The 27,230-nt window shown below is 38.8% G+C and overlaps 1 protein-coding gene across 1 annotated transcript in view; it reads right to left on the bottom strand.

The window, feature by feature from the left end:
- LAMC1 (laminin subunit gamma 1) overlaps positions 1 to 27,230 on the bottom strand; it is a 123,005-nt gene that overhangs the window by 56,066 nt on the left and 39,709 nt on the right. The gene's annotated exons all lie outside the window — the stretch shown is intronic.

The following is a 27,230-nucleotide window of genomic DNA, read 5'->3' on the forward strand; positions in this document are numbered from 1 at the left end:
AAGCCCGCGCACCGCAAAGAAGAGTAGCCCCCGCTTGCCGCAACTAGAGAAAGCCCACGCAGCAACGTCGACCCAACACAGCCAAAAATAAATAAATTAAAAAGTAAAAAAAAAACTAACCATGGGTATACACACCCTCAAGAAACTGTTTAGCTTCTGAAGGTTCTGCTGCCTCCCTCGCCTCCCCTGCCACATTCCTTCCACAAACAAAAAGACTCAGGTGCAGATGTTTAGAACGAAGCACACAAAATAACTAATGCTTCCTGCTCTGAATCCTACAGCGAATCTGCCTGAGGGACTAAGAGAAGGGGAGGGGGCCACCTGGACAATGAGAATCCAGCCTTTGTGCACACAGGGCCAAGCCAAGGAATTCTGCTTAAGCCTCCTACGTGGTGAAGTATGTCTAATCTCTCTGAGTAGGGGAGAAACCCTTCCTGTCTTAGAATTGGATTCAAGTACTAACTGCTGGGGAACATAAATGCTTCTCTGTTATGTGCAGCTCAGAAGAATTCCATGAGGATGTTGTGAAACAGCCTCCTTTACAGTGAAGTAATGAGCGACAATGGCCATACAGAATTTCACAAAACTTCCAAACGCCCTTCCATGGCCCGAATTAGAAGAGAACTGGCTCATTCTGAAATATCAAATTAGGAGTCACTGATTCACTATTGTTCTTACGTGCTCACTCCTCAGAATCAGAAAATGACTATTCTCTTTGCAGTCAGACTTGATCTGAGGAATACGAAACTTTAATGAGGCTGTAGCACAGAAAGTCAATTAGAGATGGGAGATGTGTAGGTTACTAAATGGGAGTCTCCAAACAGTTAACACAAACAGTAGTCACAGAAAGCAACTATTTGAAAATGTTTCCAATTTTGTTAGTATAACTGCTGGCTGAAATAGGAGTTCCCAGGACGAACTGTACAGCTGCGTACCAGCTGTTATTGTTCCACCTCAGCAGACAGATTGTACAAATACGGCCTCGCCAATCAAGATGACCCAGGGCCAGCTAATGCTGAACGTGGGATCCTCAAGTGGACACAGATGGGAGATCAGAAAGCGTGGAGAGGAACAGTCAAGCACAGACAGAATGTGTTGGGGTGATCTGGGTACATGGAGTTATTCCAACTGTTAGAAGACTCTTTCCTAACTGCCTGTTGAAGGGCTAGTTTTCTATGGCTCAAAACTTACCTTCAAAATAGATTGTTTTTAAAAACGTATTATCCCGTTCCTTTCCCTTAAATTTCGGTGCTCTTTTTTCAAGGCCTCTCTCTTGTCAATCAGCTAAGTGCCAACAGCGTAAGGGGACAATCCCATAGGAACTGCATCTAAATCAGTCAGCACAACTTATGAACGAGGACAAATAACCTTTATAGCTTTCTATGAAACAGTCATTTTTTCATTGAATTTATTGAAACAAATGCAACAGTATTCACAATTTGAGAAAGCATCCCTTTCAAATGAATAAAGAAAATGGTTCAAATGTCCTGCGTACATGCTATAAGCACATCCCATCACACATGAACCCCTGTCATGACAGAAAGACATGCCGAGATGAGTGGTGCTAGAATATGGACAGTTTCCATTCCAAGCTGCCACTGGGAAACAAAACAAAGGAGGCAGGTATAACAGACAAAGTGAAGAAAATCATTTTTAGAATTTTTTAAAAAGCTAATAAAATTCTATACCAAAGGCTATGTATAAAAATGATGGTATGGCTGTAACAATAAAGCTAAGGGGAAAACAAAAGTTTTATAATTGACTGGTATGATTTCAGAGAAGATAAACCCATAATCTCTTAGGGAAACTAGATGTGTTCATAAAGTACCAAATTTAAAGTTTAAGCCAAAGAAAACAGTTCTACTCTCTCCCTATCACCTGCCAAACCTCCACTTGGTGCATCTGCTGAATAAGACCATGGCACTAACCTAGTGTAGCAATCTTCAAAAAATAAAATCCTTCTGCTTGTGTTGCCCAAATGTAATATCCAAAAATGCTACATACTCTTCAGCAAACTGAAGGGTCAAAACTGATTTGGCTTTTATACACTAAATATCAATAAATATGAGATCATCAGACAGTTGTTATGTGAACACGGAGGATTCTTAACCGAACACTAGAACATCAAACGCTTTTGGAGGGTAATTTCAAATAGGTGCAAATTACTGTTAGAGGTTACAGATAAAACTTTTCCATTATCAAAACATAAGACATATATATTCTAATTTGTATATCTTGCCATTTTATTTGAAACTGTCACCAGGAGAGACAAGATTCCCAAGTGAAATTCCAAGACAAGAACTGGGCCTGTGCCTTACTAACCCAAACCTCATGCTTGCAGACTCAATACCAGCCCTAATTCAGGCCAGTAGGTCACAAGCATGCCTGAAATCTTTGAGCCAAGCTGAAGGAATGTAGCCAGCATTTACTCCCACTCACCCAAGCTGAGGCGAAAAAATCCACTCTGCTGAGCGCCAGAGTTAGATTCTAACTATGCGGGACTGACTGATGTGTAAGACTTAATGGAGTCACATAAAGAAAGTAGTCAATTATAATACTAAGGAAATAAAATAAAGAAATCAACAGGCAATGAAATGTAAGCTCCATAAGTAAAACCCACACTTGAAAAATGTCGAATTGTTAAGACGTGAAAAGGAAAAAAGACACCATAATTTTACAGGAAGCTGTTTCTTGTTCTGTGACGTCCATACACTATTGAGATTTGACTATTTTTTTGGCTGTCATCCGCAGCAAAAGAGTGAAGAATTGTAAAAGAAGAGAGAGAAAATCTGATTGGAGAAAAACATGAGATTCTAATATATAGTCATAGTAGTACAATCACAGACTAAGATCAATTCTAATAAATCCTCCCCACACACACAAAGTCCCAAGAAGTTAACCAATAGTGCACTTTCATTCATTCAATAGCTATTTGCTAAGTGAATTTAAGTGACAGTCCACCACGACAAGCTACTTAAAATACCCAGTCCTTGGGCTTCCCTGGTGGCGCAGTGGTTGAGAGTCTGCCTGCGGATGCGGGGGACACGGGTTCGTGTCCCGGTCCGGGGGGGTCCCACATGCCGTGGAGCGGCTGGGCTAGGCCCATGAGCCATGGCCGCTGAGCCTGCGCGTTCGGAGCCTGTGCTCCGCAACGGGAGAGGCCACAGTAGTGAGAGGCCCGCGTAACGTTAAAAAAAAAAAAAAAATACCCAGTCCTTCACTTTGCTAGAATGCCTTTTACTCTCCAGTTTAAGTCTTAATAAGCTCAGCCCGCTAGTCCCCTAGATCATAAACTATTTGAATCTGTCCTCAACAGAAGAAACAATTACAAACACCATAAAGTATCTTCAATACTCAAATGTCTTTCTCAGTTTTCACAATTGTGTAATTTCTTACCACAGCCACCCATTAGGCCAAGGTTAATAGCCATAACTGGTGTTGATAACTGCAAGTCGAAATGCTTCCACTCGTTCATCAAATATTTACTGAGCACCTATTATGTCACTGTCCCCAAGCACTATTCTAGACACTAGGGCTACAGAAGAAAAGACAGACAAGGTTCCAACTTCATGGGGCTTACAGTGTGGCAGGGAGTGGGGGGGTGGGTAAGGGATAGATAAAAAGCAAAAATAAAAACAAAAATCTTGTGTGTCAGATGATAGACGACATGGTAAAGAAGAAAGCAGGGATGTTGCGCGTCCAGAGCCTGTGCTCCGCAATGGGAGAGGCCGCAACAGTGAGAGGCCCGCGTACAGAAAAAAAAAAAAAAAGGAAAGAACAGCGTATGAGGTCAGGGAAGCTGAGGGGAGGGAGGGACTGCGGATCATGCCGGCCTTCAGGCCATTGTAAGACTTAGGCTTCTCCTCTGAATGAGATGAAAATCCACTGGAAGATTTTGTACCAGGGAGTAACATGATCTCACTAGTATTTTAAAAGGATCACTCTGGCTGCTTTATTGACAAAAGACTATGGAGGGGAGTACAGAGAGACAAGAAGGCTAGTCAGGGATTTTTTTTGCAATCTCCCAGGTAGGAGACAATGGTAGCTTGGTCCATGGTTGCGGCAGTGAGCAGTGATCAGATTCTGGCCATATTTTGAGGGTAGACCAGACCAGTTACTGATGGACTGGACATGGTGTGTAAACTGTGGCAACTACAAAGATCGAACTGTCGTTTATAATGAGATAGCGAAGTACATGGTAAGAACGAGTGTGGGGATGGAGATCAAGGAAACTGGGAGTTCAGTTCTGGATATTTTAAGTTTGAGATGCTTATGAAACATCCAAGTGGAGATTTCAAGTCAGCCATTAAGATATACAAGTCTGGATTTCAGGGAGAGGTCCAAGCAGGAGAGAGAAATCTGAAAGTCATGAGCAGACAGACAGTATTCAAAGTGATGAGATTAGATGAACATACCTAGAGAATGGATTGAGAGGTACAGAACTGGGTCTTGGGACATAACCAACTTTTAGAGATGGGGGAGATAGAGAGGATCCAACAAAGGAGACTCAAGAGGGACAGTCACTGAAGCAGAAAGAGAATCAACAGGGCAGAATTCCAGAAGCCAAGTTTTGTTTTGTTTTGTTTTTTTGTTTGTTTGTTTTTTTATGCGGTACGCGGGCCTCTCACTGTTGTGGCCTCTCCCATTGCGAAGCACAGGCTCCGGACGCGCAGGCTCAGCGGCCATGGCTCACGGGCCTAGCCGCTTCGCGGCATGTGGGATCTTCCCGGACCGGGGCACGAACCCGTGTCCCCTGCATCGGCAGGCGGACTCTCAACCACTGCGCCACCAGGGAAGCCCCAGAAGCCAAGTTTTAAAAAAACACTTTTCAAGAAGAAGAGAATGATCAACTGAGTCAAATGCTCCTGAAAAGGTGAGAAAGATGAAAACTGAGTGTTGGCCACTGGATATAACTGATTACTACAACCTTGACAGCAAATGGTTTGGTAGAATGACAGGGATGAAAGCCAGAGAATATTGAGGGGGTGGGGAGGACAGAGACTGGAGACAGCTAATAAAGACATTTTCCCAAGTAATTTTGCTATAAAGAAATGAGGTGGTAAATAGAAGGGAGAAGAAGGGGTTCAAGGAGAAATTACTTTCTAAGACTGGAAGACAGCACGTGTTATGTTGATGGGAATGATCCAGTGCAGCAGCTGAATTTACACTGAACAATAAGGACCATCTCTGGTGTTGCAGGTGGATTAGAGAGGGTAAAAGAGACCCACTTTGGTACACTGTAAAGTTCTTTGAGCCTTTCCAAACATTTCCCTCAAGGAAGAAGAAATAATGGAATTAACAGGATCACTGTAAGTATCTAGATTAAAGAGAGTTATCTGGTGCAAGCTATCATATATAGCATGGATAAACAACAAGGTCCTACTTTACAGCACAGAGAACTATATTCAATGTCCTCTGATAAACCATAATGGAAAAGGATATGAAAAAGAATGTATATATATATATATATATATATATAACTGACTCACTCTGCTGTACAGCAGAAATTAACACAAGATTGTAAATCAACTATACTTCAAAAAATTAAAAATAAAATAAAATAAAACTTAAAAAAAAGTTATCTGGTACCCAAACAGTTTAAGACCCAAGGAGCTCTGGAAGGCCCTCCCCAGTAGAGACAGCCCAGATCTAGGCTTTCCTGCTAGAAATAATCTGGCCCACAATAAGGTACCAGACTAGCTGTTAGAATCAACCGGAGAGCTTCTGAAAAAAAAGCAAATTGTTGAGCCTCCTCCCCAGAAGTTCCATTTTGGTGGGTTCTGGGTGAGTTCCCCAAATCTGTATTTTTAAAGGCACCCTAGGTAATTTTCAGGTACAATTACATTTGAAAAATACCGTCCTACTGTGTAAACTCTTCCTTATTCTGGTTCTCATCCTTTAAAGATTTAGGTAGGAAAGGCTCTGCCCTTGGTGCTGCACTGCAGAATGAACTCAGGCACTCATGAGTGGGGACTTCCACTTTCACATCACGTATTTTAAGGTGAAATTTATTGCAAGTGTTAACTGTGCAGGCATGAACAGGGAACCAGAATAACAGTGGTCTATCTTCTTTAAGACACAGACAGATGTTAAACTACACAGGGGTTGTTCACTCCATACGCAAGGAGGCTTGGGATGACTGGACCAGCTGAACCCAAGCTCTGCAACATTTTTCTCCATGCCAATTTCCTCTGTCATTCAACTTGTATCCTCAAGGCCCTATTTCCCAGGCAAGTAGAAATAAACGTTTGATTTTGAGAAAACCCACCTACGGCTGGGGGTTTCACAGTGCTCTTCTTTTCATGCAGATATTCGTCAAGATTCCCTGTAATTCAAATTCCCCACCCCCTCTGGTTTCTATCCTTCCTTCCTCCTCCCAACAATTACTAATAGTTAATAAAATGACAGAACACTACCAACAGTTCTCAATGGCAAGAACAAATCTGGAAGCAAAGAGTTAACATCTGCTTCAGTACACTCAAAAAGATAAGAAAACACTTTTTCTTCTTTGTCTAGAAGCCTAGACTTGTTTAATCCCAGTCTGTGTCGGGTAGTGTTGGCATTTTCAGGGAGAGTGTTACGTTCTGTTGGTTAAAGACCAATGTAGAAATATTTACTTTTCAGAGAAGAAATTTCAGGTTTTTTTTTTTTTTAATAAAGCAAAGTACCAGACATTCATATCAATATTAAAGAGATGCGGGGTGGGGAGTGGGGCAGGGGGAGACTGAGATTGATTGAAGAATTATAAGAACACTTCAAAAATTCAGACTCGATATTCTGGTTTTTAAATTCTCTCCCAACATTCACATCTGATCTACAGGGCGTGCTTTCTTTTCATTTTGAAAATACTTTGAGGTCACTGATCCCATCTCCGTCCAGAATCAAGCCTTAGGGCACACCTTGAGTAGTTCAGAAATCTAAGGTTGGCAAACTGTAGCCCACAAACGGAGTCTAGCCCATCACCTATTTTTTGTAAATAAAGTTTTAATGGAACAAAACCATGCCCATACATTGCACTTTGTCTATGGCTGCTTTCTGGCTACAAGGGCAGAGTCGAGCAGTTGTGAGAGAGACTGCACGCCTAAAATATTTACTGTGTGGCCCTTTATGGAAAACATCTGCTGATCCTGATCTAAGAAATCAAAGAATATAAAAACAAAAAAATTCTACTGAGACCTTGTCTACCTCTTTTCTGCAGGGCATACTATTTTAAAATTTGGCCCAAGGACATCTGAATTTTTCCTCTATGGTCACATAAAATATGGAAAGAGGAATTCTATTCAGAAATTTTACAAGACTGATAACAATTCAAATCCATTTGATACCTAGATTTACTTATTTTATTACTTCGTAGGAAAATTATTATTTCAAATGAACAAGCAAAAAGATTAGCAGTTGAGAGGAAAGGGAGATTTAACTCATTTCAAAAATCAAATCTATAATAATAAGCTTTAGCTCTTTTACACAGCCCACAAACATGAACCAGTCAAGCAGAGAGACAAGGAAAAAACCACTGGAAAAAGTAGCACCATGTTTCCAGTGGTGCCCCCTCTCAGACCCACCCCGAATGGAGACTTTAATAAGCAATAGCAGTGAACGGAGGAAAAGTGATGAATCAACTCCACAGCAACCGCTAGGATGGCAGGAAAAATGATGTTGAAAACTGCAAACAGAGTGGAAAATGCAAGTAGATCCCATTTAGATCTCTGCGAGAACCTCCCTCCCTTGTCCTCTGGGTAGGAATTCAGTCCTTCACACAGGCCTCCTTGTACTTCTGCTCTTCTGAGCGGATGGACAATTTACATCATGAAAATACTCTGCCAGCTGGCACTCTCTCCACAAGCGACGGATTGTGAGCAGATGCCTTCATAAGATAAGGGTAAACGGATACACCCCCTTCTTCATCTTTCATTCATCCCCCCTCTTGGCAGACGAATGGAAATGCATGCTCTACACACTATCTTTTAGAGACCAAAGTTTGTGCTCTTCACATCCCTTCATCTCTCATGGGCCGTGCTTGGACTTGCCATTGCGTTTCTGATTATATTGTGCCCCCCACCAAATATCTAAGATGTATGCAATCTCCCTAGATTATCTGTAAAAAACCTTGTGCTCCCAGATACAAGCACCTGCTTATTTTTTCTAATAATTTAAACACTGAATACTCTCTAGCATAGCCTCAATTTAGAACATTTGATAATCTACCACAACAAAGAATCAAAACTTCCAGCCAGAAGTCAATCAAAATTATTGGTGTATTTAGTGTTACAGATTAGTCATGCTTAAATACACTTTTTCTAGTTAAACCATCTTCCCTTTAATGTACAGTATAATTTCAGAAGCTTCTTTGTTTTAAATTTCTCTCCAATTGGAAAGTAGTAGCGAGTTTTAATGACGCCTTTCAGGGAGGAGAAACGTTTTGTGATCGCTCCCAAAATTGTTTTATAAATTAGGTACATGCCACATTCAGTGAAGGTAAGAGAAGATCATCTGACAAATTATTTACATAACATGCTTCAGGTAGGCCAGTCAGATTCCCTGTACTTCAAAAACATAAGCCTTCCTTATCTGGTTTTCCTTCTACATTGAGAGCAAATATTTAGCAGTGATATCAGAAGAAATGTTCTTCTAACCCATCCTTCACCATATTTCAAACAGACAGTGCTGAGTTCTCATCCATGGGAGTATTTCACATGCACCACAATGGGACTTGTTCTACCTTTCTATTTACATTCTGGAGAACAGCCAAAGTCCTTTCTAGCTCTCTTTGATCTGGTGCCAGAGACTTGGTATCTAACACCCACCAGAAGAAATCCCCTCAGGAGCTCCATGACTAAAGAAGAGTCAGGAAGGAGCTGGAATATATTCTATAAATCCACCCTACATCATATCGCTACCCATTTTATGAATCTGTGCAAGTTATCTAATCCAGTGCAAACTCTTTAGGCATGCTATTGAAAGGCATTCATAAATCTGAACAATTGTGCTTCACTGTATGCCTCCAAACTATATCCTAAAACTCTGCAATGTAAGACCCCAGTCTTACCATCTCTTTTATATATATACCATTTCTTACCTCTAAGTCATTCTCTAGCCTTCACTCCTTCCAAACCCTACCTATCTTCCTAGGTTTAGTTCACGTGCCACTGTCTCGACACTTCCAACCTGTGTTATCTTACTTATTGGAACACACAGCTCTTAGTATCCAAACCACATAATTCAGAACTTGAGTATTCACTCCTTTGTATAAGTTTCTTTCCCCTAAAAGAGTTTAACTTTCTTTTTTTAATTATAGTTGATTTCCAAAAATATATTAGTTTCAAAGTATAACTTATTCAAAAGCAAGTAATCTACCTATACTTTTTGGATATCCTCTACAATTGTATTTTTCAAGTTTTTCTGACCGTGACGGACAGTAAAAAAGGCACTTTTTACATTGCAACTCTCAACACACACACACACCCACACACACAAACTGAAAATCAAGTTTGATAAAATAATGAAATACCATCTATGCAATCTGATATTCTATTCCATTCTCTATTTCATTTGTTAGAAAAACGCTAGTCACAGCTCACAAAATTCATTTTATGACATTAGGAAGTTGTAACCTAATTTGGAAAACACTATCCTGTAATCCCTTGGGCACTGTCCTTGGCACAAAACAGGTGCTCAATAAATATTTGTTCACTATGGGTTGACTCATCTACTACAAACAACAGGTCAGAACTCCACAATAAAATGACATTTTCTAGTTATTGACATAAAATTTAAGAAGATGCCTTTCAAGACCTTCCAATTACTTAAAAAACTGAACGATATTTTTAAAAGCCTTTGTATGTGGCAGCCTTTAACAAGATCAAAACAAAACGAAACAAAAACCTTTTCCTAAAGCTAAAAGGCAAAATCCCATTCATCAACATGGCATCCCTAACAGGACCAGAAGCCACCAGCCCCACCTGAACTAATCCTTCCAAAGAAGTTCTTTTTAGCAGCTCTGGTTCCAGAAGTCCTTCAAGCATGAGCCTTCAGGGTAGCAGCAAGGATGTCCTCTCTGTGGGGTAGATGGAGTGATGCCCAGCGCTGGGCGTTAGACTCTACTAAAGAGAAAACATTTTGATATCTATTGGGAAACTCAGTTCTCCATGTCTCATGTTCATGGCACTTTTCTCATTGGGTTATCAGTACTTGGAATTATCTCTTTTATTTTTTGCATGTCTGGTTTATATGTCACCACCCCCCACCCCCATACACACACATGAGAGTAAGCTTTTGAGGACAGGACTTTTGTCTTGTCCCCTGCTATCCCTTTACTTTGAGATATGTTTTTGTTCTTGCCTTTTAAAGAGAGAGCAATATCTGACTTATAAAATAAGCAGCAAGCTAATAGGAGAAAGTCAGTGACCTAGGTAAGTCTGGTTTGTTGTTTGGTTCATTCGTTCACTGATTCATTCATTTTGCAAAGATATGCTAAAACTTAACTGTGTACCAGGCAGTTGGTTAGGCACTGAAGACACAAGGAGGAAAAAAGACTCAGTCCTTTCCCTAAAGGACTTCCATATGATACACAAGGGAAGACAGAAATAATTAAAATGCAACGTGAGAGAAGTATTATACTAGGGAGTAAGGAGCAACCACATATGTTCTCATCCATAAAATAGCTTTGACAAGGTGAATTTAACATTCAGATCCCAAAAGCTTGATTTTACAATCTATATGTCAGCAACATTTCTAAGGATCCTTCCCTCACCAGATCAATGCTTTCTTTTCTTATAGTAACATTCTAGAGAAATGTTAAAATGCCACAGGAACTGATTTTGCAAAGACAAATGACAAAAGCAGTTGGTTTCCAATTAACCTCAGTTCTTTAAAGACTTAAATAATTTTCTGAACCTATACAATGCTTTTGCCAATACTGTATCTGTCAAGTCCTATAATCCCAGGTGAGCTTATATTGAATAATCTGCAAAGGATAACAGAAATTCAGGTTCTACTTTTAAGGTTAAAACTTTTCTAATGACTGAACAAAGGGTTCTCAAATAGTTGCTTCCATCTTTGGATGAGAAAAAAATAACTCTTGGTTTCTAGGTCCATAAAATATGAAGCAGTTCAATCTCCAGGCTATAAGCAAATAATTAAACATCTCTGTCCACATCTAGTCATGAGGGACAAATGACACAATGTTTTAGAAAAATTTCTTCAGTACCAAGAAAGAATGGATTTTCTGCTCTTGCTTCTCTCACTTGAAAAAGTAAATGTCTGCATCCCTTTGAAAATTAGCCCAATCTACAAAACAGTGGAACTAAACTGAACTCCCACCAAGACTTGGCTCATGCATTCTTCCACAAGTTTGGAACAAAGACCCCATTGACTTACGCATGTAGGCGGATTAGAATTGCAATGCAGCCATGTAGCACATTACTGCTCAGTGATTCAACTGTGATAAGTCAAGGGACACTTCTCTAGATATTTCTCCCTGTTTTCCTTCTTTCCACAGCAATATAATTTCAAGTCTACCCTGTAACACAGATGTGCGATTTAGCATAAAGCAGGCCTGTCTGCACATTTTTAAATAGAAAACAGGCATTACATTTTTTAATTTGCCTGCTCATATTCAGTGCTATTTCCAACCCTTTTGGAGCTCTCCTTCTTAAAAGGCCAGATAAGTGGACACATGCTAAGGGTCAAACACTCCAAGTTCTTAAATATCCAGTGAGAACCTAAAAAGAAAAATATTATTATGAAAAATGAAAGGAATATGAGAATGGGAAACGGGCTACTGGTAGAAAACAAGAGCAAAAGGATAGCATGAGCAGAAACCAATTTTCACCAGTTTGCTATATCTTTAGAATTGATAAAGCAAGTTTATAAACTTCTTTTAGTGGTCCCCACTTTCTAATTTAATTGCCAAGCACATACTGACTGCCTAAAGTAACAGATTATATAAGGATGGATATGCTCTCTGCCCTCAAAGAGTTTACGACCTAATAGAACCACAAATCCAAGTGCAACCCAGAGAAGAATGTGCTAAGTTTTAGCAAAAGCATAAACAGGGCAGACTGATTCCAAATGGATGATTTCATAAACTTTTATAAAGCAGTTATAGACAAATTTAGATTTCTTCTTCTGAATAACCGATAAAATACAAGTGGGTGGTTTTGACACAATAGACCAACATAATATATACTCTCAACAGCGTTTTCTTTCAGCGCTTCTCCTGATGTTTTAGTATATGAGTTTTAAGAATACTCACTTGAATAGAATGCCTGGCATTGTCACCCTTACTGTCAGAATAAAAAAGGAAGCATTGTAAGGAACCCACAGAGAATTTATATGAATACATGTACAGATAAGGACAGAGACTGATTTTAAATACCACATTTGCCTGAATATAGTAAAAGAATTTCCCCCTAAATTATCCTTTCAGAAAAGGGAGAACTGCTCTGTATTTCAGTTCTTACAATCCCTCCCAATTATTCCATTTTAGACCACAAATTACTGTGAGGAAATCAAATTAGCTTGAAATGACCTCATATAATACAAGTTTTGGACACTTACATAAGACACATAATAGAAGGGTTTTTAGTTTTGTTTTGTTTTACAAGAGGCAAGAAATTAACTCAGATTTATGTAATTTCCCCTGAGAGGTATGGCTTTAAAAATTAAAAGTGCTGAATATTGTAAATAATAAAACTTTTAAAGAATACTTTATTAGGCAGGAGGGTAAATGGTTACACTATGAGGACTGCAAATACAAACCAAAATAAGTGGAAAAATACATATGCTAGTATTATATTAATATAATCAGTATGTATGGCTTAAGATAAAATTCCCAATGATAATCTTATACAAGTGTAAAAGCACTGTATCATAAACAATCTATTCATGGAAATGAATATAATATGATCTGTAAAAATCTGTGCTGATGGCTAAAAAGTGACTTTAACAATCACTGATGTCAAAGATGTATGTAAAGAACTGGAATAAAACGGTTCCATAAGATGTGAAAATGGGGAAAACAACGCTAATTTATAAATATATTATTTAAAATATGTAAATTAATAAACATTTTAAATAGACAGCTGATTATTTCACCTATATCCTTTAAATTTTTAATATATTCACGTTGGCAAATCCCTGTTTTTAAAATCTTCTAAAAGGGAAAATGAGAAACAGCTTAATATTTGAGGTTGTCTTTTATACATATCCATATGGTAAATTTCGTGTTGTGACTCAAAAGGGACAAGACAGTAGCTCAAAGGGGATTCTGTATGAGAACTGTCCAATATTTAACAGAGCAGTACCCATACCAAAGCTTCAGTCCCAGAAGAAACCAGCACAAGTCAGGAAGTGTGTGGGTTGGCAGGCACATTACCAATCATCCTGGTATGATTCTTATTGTTTCCATATAACAGATACAAGTTATCCAGGTGGATGCCCTGCTTGAGACTCTTCCATCCCTTCCCATTTTATTCTTACTTTAAAAAGGAAAATCAACTTTAAGGGCAGATCAATCACTATCAACACTAATACATGAAAGAGCATAAGTATAGGTATGATATAGGTATGATATACCCTTGATGGTAACAGAATAGCATGAGGAAAAAAAAAATCTTTTTTTCTCTTATCTGCCTTCCATTAATTCAAAAAATTATCACCTTTCTTTCCTTCCTCCGAAGTCCTCCCACCTGCACAAGGCACTGTGAAGGGCAAAAATGTTGGAAGAGTCAGTAGCACAGACAGCAGGAAAGTGTGCATTCAACTAACTGCATGAGCTGTGCTAAGGCCAGAGCCCTTGCTCCACTGTATCACTATCAGGCCAAATGATGATTGTCCACATCAAGGCTCAAGCTGGGGGAACCTCACCAGGAAACCACCCTGACTCTAAAGAACACTGTCCAAAGTCACGGTTCTCACTTCAGTTCCCAGCACTAGGATATGGTTGGCACTGATCCTAATAAAACCCCACTTAAAAACCATCTTTAAAGATCCAGGCACATGTCTAAAATGCCACAGACATTTTCATCATCAATACTAATACAGGCATGCCTTGTTTTATTGTGCTTCACTTCATCAGTCTTTGCAAATGTTGCATTTCTTACAAGTTGAAGGTTTGTGGCAACCCTGCATCGATCAAGCGTATTGGCGCCACTTTTCCAACAGCATTTGCTCACTTTGTGCCTCTGTGTCACATTTTGGTAATTCTAGCAATATTTCAAATATTTTATTTATTATTATATTTGTTATGGTGATCTGAGATCTTTGATATGACTGCTTGCCGAAGACTCAGATGACAGATTTTTTAGCAATAAAGTATTTTTAAACTAAGGTACGTACATTTTTTTAGACAGCTTACTGCACACTTAATAGGCTACAATACAGTGTAAACATAACTTTTATATGCACTGGGCAAACAAAGAATTTGTGTGACTTGCTTTAATATGACATTCACTTTATTGCAGTGGTCTGAAACCGAACACACAGTATCTCTGAGGTATGCCTGTGTAATGAAAGAGCATCAGTGCTGTAATCACATTAACAACATGGCTCGGGCTTCCCTGGTGGCGCAGTGGTTGAGAGTCTGCCTGCAGATGCAGGGGACACGGGTTTGTGCCCCAGTCCGGGAAGATCCCACATGCTGCGGAGCGGCTGGGCCCATGAGCCATGGCCGCTAAGCCTGCACGTCCGGAGCCTGGTATGAGCCTGTCTCCGCAACAGGAGAGGCCACAACAGTGAGAGGCCCGCGTACCGCCAAAAAAAAAAAAAAAAAAAAGAAACATGGCTCTATTTCCAACAATGATTCTTAAAACTAAGACACAGTTTCTGGATGAGCTGTGGTAATTTGGAAAAGGGAACATGATGGGAAGTCCTTGCCCTTCAACTCCCTTTACTTAGGCACATGCACATACATGCACACATCACACACGTGTCAACCTGCCAATGCTTCAAACTCCACAGCCCTTCTACACCAAAATGATATTCTCACAAGGAAGCCATCAAAAATATTTAGCATACCAATCTCCTTAGAATTAACAGCATCAGTACTCTCGTTCACTGCTGGTGGGAATGCAAAATGGTACAGTCACTTTGGAACACAGTTTGGCAGTTCCTTACAAAACTAAACATACTCTTACCATACGATCCAGCAGTTGTGCTCCTTGATATTGAATCAAATGAGATGAAAACTTACACACACACAAACACCTGCACATGGATATTTATAGCAGCTTTATTCATAATTGCCAAAACCTGAAGCAACGAAGATGTCCTTCAACTGGTAAATTAACTGTGGTACATCCAGACAATGGAATATCACTCAGCAATAAAATGAAAAGAGCTATCAAACCACAAAAAGATATGGAGGAACCTTAAAGGCATATTACTAAGTTAAATAAGCCAATCTGAAAAGGCTAATTCCAACTACATGATATTCTGGAAAAGAAAAACCATGGTGACAGTAAAAAGATCAGTGGTTGCCAGGAATTTGAGAGGAGAGAGGGATGAATAGGTGGAACACAAAGGATTTTTAGGCCAATGAAACTATTCTGTTTGATACAGTGGTGGTCATAATGTCATTTAACACTGTCCAAACCCATAGAATGTACAACACCAAGAGTGAACCCTAGTGTAAACTATGGACTTTGGGGGATATTGATCACTGTTGTCTCATCAACTGTAACAAATGTACACTCTGGTTTAGGATGTTGACAGTGGGAGAGGCTGTGTGTATGAATGAGGGGAGGAATTATGCCACCGGACGTCTCTGTACTCTACTTTCAACTCAATTTTGCTGTTTAAACTACTCAAAAAATAATGTCTATTAACTTTAAAAAGGACGTTACTAAATTTCATTTAAAAGTCTTGTTTTAGAAGCCTAATGAACTTTGTTATAAGCTTTCAAGGCAGTTTTCATTCAAAAATATTAAAAACTTAGAACATTAGTACTGCCAAAAAGTTGTCTAATGGCCAGTTTTTTAAGGCCAAAAAAGGATTGTGTTGGGAAAAAACAACTAAAAAATAAAATCTTACCAATCTAACAACATATATAAAATAACACAGTCTAACAATATGCATTTTTGTATTTAACATAATATTAAAAAAGCACTAGCATCAAATTACAATGGTTAAGATTTAACATACTAGCTACTGAGTCTGGAAAGAAGAACAGGAAGAAACAAAATCTCTGATCCCCAAAAGGTCTGACTCAATCCACTGACCACTAAGTGTAGTTGGGGGTTTTCTCAACGGTCCTAAGTCCCAAGGCTGAAGTCTGAGAAGATAAGGGAGGGAACAGGGAAGGCTTAGGTTCCATAAGTAGGACCAGGGCAAAATACCAAGGATGGAGGAAGGTGGGGCTGATCCCCTTGAGAACTCCAAGCTTACTCTCCATCCTATCTGGCCCCCTCAGCTAAAACAATTGTCCACACTCTGACTTGTGCCCATGTATATTTCATCATTGTTCAGTGTAATGCCCTCTGGAAATGGATAACCAAAGATAAAGGATACTACCTAGAAACTGTAGAAACTATCTTGGTATCTTAAATATCATCTGTGGGAAAAAAATAGCCAATATAATATAACTTTTTATTCTTTTACATTTTCATAGCACTGTCATTACTCAATAAGACATCCCTTCATTATGCCTAGAGTAATGAAAAACATTTATGTTTCTATTCAATAGAATTCTATGGACTCTCTTATGCAGACTGGTAACGCTGGTTACCAGTCTGGTTAGTTATTTTATGCAAAATCATGATCTTCAGCTGTTCAAATTCAGAAATTTAATTTTTATCAGTCCATTAAATGATTAGGCTCTTGGAACTGACTTGTGCTAACCAAACTCAACCAAACTGATTTATCCATAAACAACCACAGGTTCATTTTGGATAAAAGCTATTTTTGTCAAAACAACAGGAGCAGATAGCTGCACAGGGCAAGTACTCACAGGCCAAATTAGAGATCATAAAGTTGCTTGGTAAGCAGAGAACTAGAGCAAATGGGAGTTGAACATTCTTGGGCAAGAGTTCTATCAAATTATGGCAAACTGCCCTTCCCTATTCTAGAGATAGTTCTTTGTAAAAATAATCAGACTAGTTGTCTAAAGTTAGAGCACTCCCTCCCACAGAGAATGGGACAGAGATTAATATTTTTACTCTTTATTTCCCCCTTTTCATTATTCCTTATATGTCACTAAAACTTCTGTTATTATAGTTTTTTACATTAATTATACATCATGATCCCCTTAATCTCACAATGTTGCCTTTAACTACGACATAAAAATGAGTTAAAATTACTCCATCTATTAGGTTTCATTTTCTCACCTTGACTCCAGATTTGGGGATTTGAGGATCTTATCATTACTTGAGCTTTTAGATTTAAGTGCGTTTAAAAAAGCAATTAACATTCCAATGTGATACCTATCTTTCCAGTTAGCACCTTATCTCCAGATGCAGAAATTCATAGGACCCATAACTAGTCAAAAATAAACAACCAATACGATAAATTCCTGTTAAGAATCATCTTTCTGAACTAGTATCTTTCATCATTTTAATCCATATCTAAAATATCAAAGGACAAAGTAAACACTAAAATACACACAAGCAAACCAACAAAAAGCAAAGCACAACTTTTAAAAGTTAAGGAAAAAAAACCACCAGAGTTGAATAAATTTTAAGAGAGAACTTTATTGCCCCAAACAAGGAAACTCCAAGGAGATGAGAGAGAACGCTGGTAAGAACCAGTCAGCACAAACAACAGTACTGAGAAAAGACTTGACAGAACAGGAAAGAGGGAAAGGAAAAGGAATTCTTGCAAATAGTCAGTACTGTCCACACCATGAGTCTCCCCTCATGGAGTAATTTGTTTCGAAAGGACTCAACAGGATTATCTCTGGGATCACAGTGTAAAAAGAAAATGCTATAGAATTATTCGGCAAGGTACCTTCAAAGGAATCCCCACTTCCCCACACACTTTCAGCAAGCGTACCTGCTTTTCAAAAAAAAGGAGAAATGAGGGGTAATTTAGGTTTGAGACTGTTTGCATTTTTAGTTCCTTTGTTCCGTTCTCTTTAAATTAGAAAGAAGCAACCCGAACTGTTCTCCAGAGAACTTCTTAATTACACCAACTACCAAAAGGAACTCATGAAGCACAACCTTGGCCTTTCAGGCTACTTCACAAAACTGCAGTGAAAAGGTCAGTCACTAGGTAACAAAATCAAAAGGCCCTTCTTTTTTTTTTTTTTTTTTTTTTTTTTTTCGGTACGTGGGCCTCTCACTGTTGTGGCCTCTCTCGTTGCGGAGCACAGGCTCCAGACACGCAGGCTCAGCGGCCATGGCTCATGGGCCCAGCCACTCCGCGGCATGTGGGATCTTCCGGGACCGGGGCACAAACCCGTGTCCCCTGCATCTGCAGACGGACTCTCAACCACTGCGCCACCAGGGAAGCCCCAAAAGGCCCTTCTTTAACTAGTTGGGCATGAAGTTAAAATATTTTTGTGCTTAAATATTTATGACAAGGCATTAGATGGTTGGTGGGGCCTGGGGTAGGGGGGACAAACTGGGATATCTTGGAGAGAAATAATTTATTTTTTGTTTGTGCAGAAATGTTTTGAATGCCAAGTGATTTTACCAAAATTTGCCGAAAATTATATCCAGCCTTCAATAACCAGTGATCAAACCTATAACATGAATTAGAGTACATTCACAGGATGAGATGACAATTGAGATAGAGAAAAGCAAGGAAAACAAGTGGAGACTGACTTTGCTCTGACCTAGTATTAGAGGCAGTATTGTATGGTCCAAGTACTGTCTCACCCTAAAGGTCTCCAATGGTCCCGAGGTAGGGTTTGCTGATGCATGAAGGCTGGTTCTCAGCCATCGCAGAACAAGGGAAGAGAGAAAAGAGGTTAACCCCTTCTGCCTTACCGCTCCAACCCCTAGCTTGGTTCCACTGTTCCTCCCAGGCTGTTGGACAAAGACGGCAAAGGATGATGAACAAATGAAGAGAGTCACTGGACATGTTAATGGAATAAAATATAACTACTGAGGTGTTTCTCATCTGACATCAAAAATCCCATGACAGCATTCTTTTGGTCCTTACTGCTAAAAAATAAAAATGATAAAGCTCAGTTAGACAAAATGTCCTTCTCTACTCAGGGATAAAGGCAAATGAAAGGGAGCTGAAAGCATTAACATGGAGCGTGCCTAGCAATCACAAAAAAGTCTGGTAAGCACAGAGACTTTCAAAGGATGAACACAATAGATTCTTCATTTCCATCCTTTACTACTGTGGAGGCATATTTATAGATTCACTGTTGGAGACAACTTGCCAAGGAAAGTTAGTTCTCTCTTTATAATAGCTATAAGATCTGGTAAAATGACAGAATGAAGTTTTGTGATACATTGCTTACGACAGCTGCAGAAGCATTTATAGAAATTGGCCAGACAACACAATGTTGAATCCACTGATTTCATGTGTCCCAGTGTGCCAAGAGATTAGTAAACTATTACTGTACTACCTCTGGCCCTTCCTCTCCACACAGGAGACAGCTGAGAGTCATAAGCCAAAACATTTTCAAGCACCCAGAATTTGAGGATTTGTTTGAAAGGAAATGAAATTTTTAAAAACTCTCCAAGGACATAAGAGTGAGCTCTACCAAATGCTTGCAGCTATTCACTCAAATGTACTACACAAATTAACACCATATCTGAAATTGCTAACTCTAAAAGTTGTAAATTCCCTATCTCTGGGGAAAGACAGGGGAGGCCAGATCATCGCTATCCAAAATGAGCAAACAAAACAAGATGGTCCATTAGGATGTGTGGGAAGAAAATATCAGAAACGCTATTTGTATTTAATTTTGTCTTACCCTTCTAAAATTACCATTTACTTTATTTGTAATGTACATAATATATTACTACAGCCTACATGTATATTATTTATAAATAAATCAATATACATATATTATGGGTGTACGCCAAGCAATATTTTACTACTAGTGTGCTTGATCCAAAAAGTTTAGAGACCATAGGTCCAGATAGCCACTTAGAACCCATGCTTGTCAAGGGACTCAAACACTGGGTAAAACTTTGAGATAACCTGAGAATTTACTTCCTAACTTATGTAACATCCTTTCATTCTTGCTTAAATATATCTATAATCTTAATAACCTGTTTTGGAAAATATTTTCCATTAGACAAGAAAATTATAAGCACTGGACAAACTTTTATTTCAGGATAATTCTTTTAGGCTTAAGTGGGATTGAGGTTGTGTTTGAATTTGGGAGGAAATAAGTTTTCTTTATAAAACTAAACGAGATAAAGGCCAATCTCTATATCCAAAGGTAGATAAATGAAAGAGATTTCAATTACTGCTATTCAGTTACCTGATATTTAGGTAAAGTTTCATCTTTCATTCTTGCAGCACTGAGTAGAGAATTTCCAGGATTTTTTCCTTATAGACTCCATTAAGATTATTGATTAAGACTATAAAACAACAGGCCAGAATGAAAAACATAATTTTTTCTAACTCATAAAGTGTCAAAAACCCTCTGTAATGAAGTAGATGGGAATAGTGTTCTACGTCCGGCTCTTCCTTAGGTAAGTACACAGCCTCCTCTTCATTAATAAAACATGTGACTCAAGTTCAATATTATAAAATCATATCCATACAGAAAATACCCTATCTTGTCAAGGTCCCTATGGACTGGAGTCTTTTGCAACCTAACAGTTCCAGCTTTAAACCAGGACCCTGTGAAGACTGGGGGAATCCTTAATAAACCATGCTTTATATCTTTTTGCTTCCTATGCATGATCAAAGAGTGAACCACACACTATATGGTAAACTTGTATGGATGTACTTTTTAGACAACAGCACTTGTTTTCCACATGCAAATATCACTCTTAGACTCTGAACACTCAGCCTTTTCTAAGTTATAGGTTCATAGAGCTTAACAGGTAAGAGCATAAGAACAATTAAATTCATCACTTTATAAAAATACGATATGTATGAGGGAAATGTATGCATATCCAATAACATTAACCTATAAGTCTATATAAAAGACACATATGACTGATGTTACCATGTATCTGATTTGAATAATTTCATAATTAATCTCAATTAAATTTCTCTACAGAAATTAAATTTATCTTACTGTCTCTAATAATTTCAATATCTGAAATTTGTGTGTCTGCTTCTCTTGTCTATTATTTTGCTGGTTTTCTTTCTTTATATCTTGTTTTCTTATATGTCTTGTTATCTTTCACTATGTGCTAGACATTGTATTTAAAAAATACACATAGGTATAGGTAAGGTACATTCCTTAGGTAAGTACTTAGCCTCCTCTTCACTAATAAAACATGTAACTCATACATATACACACAAACAAACACACACATGAAAAAACTCAGAGCTAGTATTGTCCTACAAAAGAATGTTCAATTACTTATGCCAAGCACTTGGGAGTGACACCAAACTGGCTCAACCTTAACCTAAGTTCAAGGCTTGAGTGTCTGAATTACCCAGGTGATGCAAAGCTGGCTCAAGTCTATCTGTGATTGAATGGTATATTTCTATTCTCCCCTTACTCAGAAGATGAAAGCCTTTTAGGGACCCAGATAAGTCCTAGACTTTGACTCTATTTCCCTTGCCCTGTGGGGCTGCCAAAACCTTTGTTTTGTAGCTATTTCTTTGATTAGAAAACACACTCAAGGCTCACCTCTGTGATTCCTGCCTTTTTCTAGGTTTATGCTCAGAAATTTCTACCTACTTTGTTAGCACTTTGAGGTGTTTTTTGCCCCTCACAAAGACTAGGCTGAAAATCCTAGCTGAATGTTACCAGAGGCAGAAGCAAGTCCTCTCTAGTAACATATAAAAAAGATACTGCATTACGTTCAAGTTGGGCTAATTTCAGGAGTGCAAGGTTGGTTAAAAACTTTTTAAAACATGTTAATGTAATCTATCATCTTGAGAAATTAAAATAATCTAATCATTTCAACAGGCAAAGAAAGCACATTTGATTAAATTCAATATTCTTTCATGATTAAAAAAAATCAGCCAACTATAAATAAAAGAGAATTTCCTTAACCTGAAAGAGGGCATTAACCAAGAAAATACCCACCAAAAAACCTTTAGCAAAATCATACTCAATGGCAAAGTAAGTTCCGCAAACACAAAGATTCCTAACTCTTTGACATCATACTAGAAACCTAGTCGCTACAAAAGAAAAAGAAGGTAAAAGGATAAGAATTAGAGGAAGCACTTACAGCCAATAAATAAATTAAAAGGTGCTCAAGCTTTTTAATCAGGGACATAAAAAATAAAACCACGAGATACCATTTTACACCCATTAGATTGATAGAAATGAAAAGATCTGTCAATATAAAGTGTTATAAAATACATGAGCTAGTAGTGAGCTTTCTCCACTATGTTAGACATAAATGTAGTGTCCCCTTTCCAGCCAACTGGGTGCACTGCAATACAGCTCTGACATCGACCACCTGCAGTTAGCATTAGACTCCACCGGTTAAGGCTTGGTGCTCCACAGCACTTCTCTTACTTCATATGCCAGCTGCACTTCGGGAGTCGCTAGGTCACCCACACTTCTGAACAACTGGCTATAAATTCAGGGGTTCTCACAACCCCCTCAGGTTTGATAATTTGCTAGAATGACTCACATAACTCAGGAAAGTGCTACAGTTTCAATTACAGACTAGAAACAGCCAAATGGAGAGACACATAGACACATAGGGTGAGATGCGGGCAGAGGGGAATGCAGAGCTTCTGTGCACTCTCCTCAAGCAATCCAAGAATGTCATCCTTTTTGCACATCAATGTGTTTACCAACCAGGAAGCTCCACTGAGCCTCAGTGTCCAGAGCCTTATTGGGAGTCTCATTACATAAGCATGACTAATTAGATCATTGGCCACCTGACTGAGCTCAATCCCCAGTCCCCATGCCCTCCGTGGAGGTCAGGCTGGCCCAAAGGCCCAACCCTCTAACCACATGGTTGGGCTTTCTGGTGACCAGCCCCCTACCTGAAGCTATCTAGGGACCCACCATGAGTCACCTCAACAGCATAACAAACACTCCTGACACTCAGGAAATTCAAAGAGTGTTTGAGGCTCTGTACCAAGGCCCAAGATAAGATGTACCCTTTATTACAGCACATGCCTGTTTTAAGCTCAGGCTGCTATAACAAAACGCCATAGACTGCACGACTTAAACAACAACCATATTTCTTTCTTAAATTTCTGGAGGCTGGGAAGTAGAAGATCAAGGTGCTGGCAGATTTAGTTCCTGGTGGGAACCCTCTTCCTGACTTGCAGAGGGATGCCTTCCCACCATTTCCTCACATGGTACAGAGAGGAAGAAAGAGCTTGTCTCTCTTCCTCTTTGTATGATGGCACCAATCCCACCATGAGGACCCCTCATCAAAACCTAATTACCTCCCAGAGGCCCCACTTCCAAATACCATGATATTGAGGGTTAGGGCTTCAACATATGAAATGGGGGAGAGGGGGCACAAACATTCAGCCCATAACAAGTATCATTTCAAACAGATTTTGGAAGCTGACTTACATTAAACAATTTTTATGGAAAAAAAGTTTTACAAAGCAAATCATGGTTGAACATTTGGCATATATCCAGCTCATGGAAAAGTCTGACTCCTAGATACTTGATTCATATAAAAAAAGGGTGTGTCTCCTTTAGGTTCCCGTTGTCATATGGTAAAAGAACATCTTCTAGATTAAACTATACAAATAGTATTTTTAGTTTGGCACTGCCTACCTAGTACTTTCTTCTTTTAACTTCTCATATATATTTGATCTAAAGACTGGTTTAAGGAAGTCCTCTTCAGACAAGAGTAAATGAGGTCAAATAAAGAGGAAGGACACTAAATGTCATAGGTGAATTTAAAAAGCAAAACTTCAGTTTTAATGCTATTAAAAGAAAACACCAAGTAATGATGCTGCAATGATGTCCAGCTGACTCTGTCCTCTAACCTGCTGTACCCAAGAGTTATCCATTCACCACATCCAAGTACGTTCCTATAACAGTAATGTGGGGAAATTCTCTCCCACCATTTCCTAGATTCAAGTCAGGCATTTACTCTGGAAGGTCCATACCCATAAAGAATGGTCTCTGTAAAAGGAATACAGTGTTTGAAAACCAGTGGAATGAGGGGCTCCCTGACAGTCAACTCAGGACCTCTAATGAAGTAGAAATGTACACACAATCAGCCAGGACTTTTGGAGTCCAAGATATTCAAAGAGCTGTCTGCAGACTTTGCAGGGACCACTTGAATTAAATGTTCCCAAGCCTCAGTCTTTGGAATGTGTTGCAGCAAGATTTTAGCTACACCCAGAAGTTTACCACAGTCACATTATCACAGATGGTGTCCCCCAAGTAACAGACTATAGAAAGTCAAACTTTTACCTATATGCTATTATTTGTTCTTAGCTCCAAATTAAACAGTTCCTTTAATTCTCAGGAGATTTTTAAAATCTTTTAAAAAGCATAAAAGTTCCCCATGTTCAAACCCTCTTACACTGTTGGTAGGAATGTAATTGGTGCAGCCACTATGGAGAACAGTATGGAGGTCCCTTAAAAAACTAAAAATGGAGCTACCATATGATCCAGCAATCCACTCCTGGGCATATACCCAGAAAAGAAAACTAATTCAAAAAGATACATGCACCCCATTGTTCAGAGCAGCACTATTTACACTAACCAAGACACAGAAGCAACCTAAATTAAATGTCCATCGACAGATAAATGGATAAAGAAGATGTGGTGTATACACACACACACAGAGTGGAATATTACTCAGCCAAAAAAAAGAATGAAATAACGCCATATGCAGCAACATGGATGGACCTAGAGATTATCATACTAAGTGAAGTAAGTCAGACAGTGAAAGACAAACATCATGTGATATCCCTTATATGTGGAATCTAAAAAAGTGATACAAATGAACTTATTTACAAAACAGAAATAGACTCACAGACATAGATAACAAACTACAGTTACCAAGGGGAAAGGGGGGAGGGATAAATTAGGAGCTTGCAATTAGCAGATACAAACTACTATATATAAAATAGATAAAACAACAAAGACTACTATACAGCACAGGAAACTATATTCAATATCTTGTAATAAACCATAATGGAAAAGAATCTGAAAAGGATACATACACACATATATACATATATATGTATATATGTATACATCACTTTGCTGTATACCTGAAACCGACACAACACTGTGAATCAATAATACTTTAATTAAAAAAAAAATTTCCCATGTTCATCCAGAGATCTGAACCACGAGAAGGGCCAGTAAGCTTACATTAAATACAGTCAATTCTCATTATTCTGGTAGTTATGTTCTATAAGGTTGCTGTGAACACTAAATTAGCAAATACAGAAGCATTGCTCCCAGGGGAAATACAGGATTAGATTCTTGAAAACCTTTGGTCACAACATTTTGTCAACAGATCAATACATAACCTTGTTTCATGTATATTTCTGTTTTAGGACACCTTATTTAACTTATTTTTGATTCATTAACATTGAACTCAGGCCAATAGCACTATAACTCACACCTGAACAAAGTTTATCTAACACATGTATTTTCTCCCTAAAGCACATAAAAGCCTTCTTGTACCAAGAAACACTAGACACTTGAGGGCCATTTCAGATAGCAAAATCACCAAGAAAAAAGCACCAGAGTGTGAAAAATGTGGCACTAAATGTTCACAGTATGAGAGGTGAAACAACAGGGCAGCGCATCACCTTCTCCAACGTCAGCCGAGAACACACGTCAGGTGACATTTTTCACCACTCTGAGCACGTTCCCAAATAACTGCAAAAGTACCAGGAGTACTGTTTTTGCGTTACGAATGAAGTTTAGTAAGGAGGCGAATTTGCAAATACCAAATCTGTGAATAATGATTATGGACTTACAGGGTCTACATATACAGCAACACAATTTTAGTCTGTCTTCCTGGTGTCCAGAAAAAGAAAAATAACAGACTTACTCTTTGTTATTGATTTATTTATTTTTCGCTGCATTGGGTCTTCGTTGCTGCTTGCGGGCTTTTCTCTAGTTGCAGCGAGCGGGGGCTACTCTTTGTTCCAGTGTGTGAGCTTCTCAATGCGGTGGCTTCACCTGTTGCGGAGCAAGGGGTCTAGGCTCACGGGCTCTAGAGCGCTGGCTCAGTAATTGTGGCATGCAGGCTCAGTAGTTGTGGTGCACGGGCTTAGTTGCTCGGCGGCATGTGGGATCTTCCCGGACCAGGGCTCAAACCCATGTCCCCTGCATTGGCAGGCGGATTCTTAACCACTGCGCCACCAGGGAATTCTTTTATCATTATTTTAAATTACAGCTGTAACTGGATACAGTCTCAATTTTCAAGTGAGAAACCCCACAAGGTTAACAGCTACAGAACACAGTATAAAGTATTTTCCTCCACCCAAGTATAGACAAAACATCTATACACACACAATTCCAAGGTACTCACTATGTCTCTTCCTGCATCAATCACCAGTTCCCTAACTTGACAACATACACACACACACACACACACACACACACACACACACACACACAAAGCAGCTTTCAAATTTAGACCCTTGAAAGACATTTCCTGGATCAGCTTTTTGTGGAACAACAACAAAATCAGCTTCCTGACATATAAAACATGATTTCCTAAACAGCAATCTTGAAAAGCACTGTTACTTTGTATAGTGACACAGCAGGTGGCAGGGTGTGATGAAACAGGAAATGAGAACAAATGTCTCCCACACACAGACTTGCAGACCACCACAGGGAATACATCAGCACACAATTCCACATCTTTATCATCCAACCAGCCAACATCTGTACAATTTCTCATCCTTTAACTCACCCTCACCCACTGTTCAGCTACCCTTTGCACCTATCTGACAATTCTTTAGATATTAATATAAGAAATTTGCCAAGGGGGACATTACTGTGAGAATTACACTGAATTCAAGTAGAAAAAAGATTTCTTAATTCCTAAAAAAATAACAATTCCTAATTCTCTAAATTAATAGCAAATCTCCTTAAGCCACAGATTTTAAAATATAACATTGATATCTCAAGAAATTATTAAACCCTTTACACCTGACCACCTCCAAAGACTAAGGTTTCCCTAATTACCAACTAGATATAGTATTTATTCCACTTACAGTTATAAAAACCTAAT

This window comes from Delphinapterus leucas, chromosome 1, assembly GCF_059928025.1.
Source record: "Delphinapterus leucas isolate spDelLeu-1000000601 "Yukka" chromosome 1, BTC_Dleu_Yukka2, whole genome shotgun sequence".
In the NCBI taxonomy this organism is placed as follows: domain Eukaryota; kingdom Metazoa; phylum Chordata; class Mammalia; order Artiodactyla; family Monodontidae; genus Delphinapterus; species Delphinapterus leucas.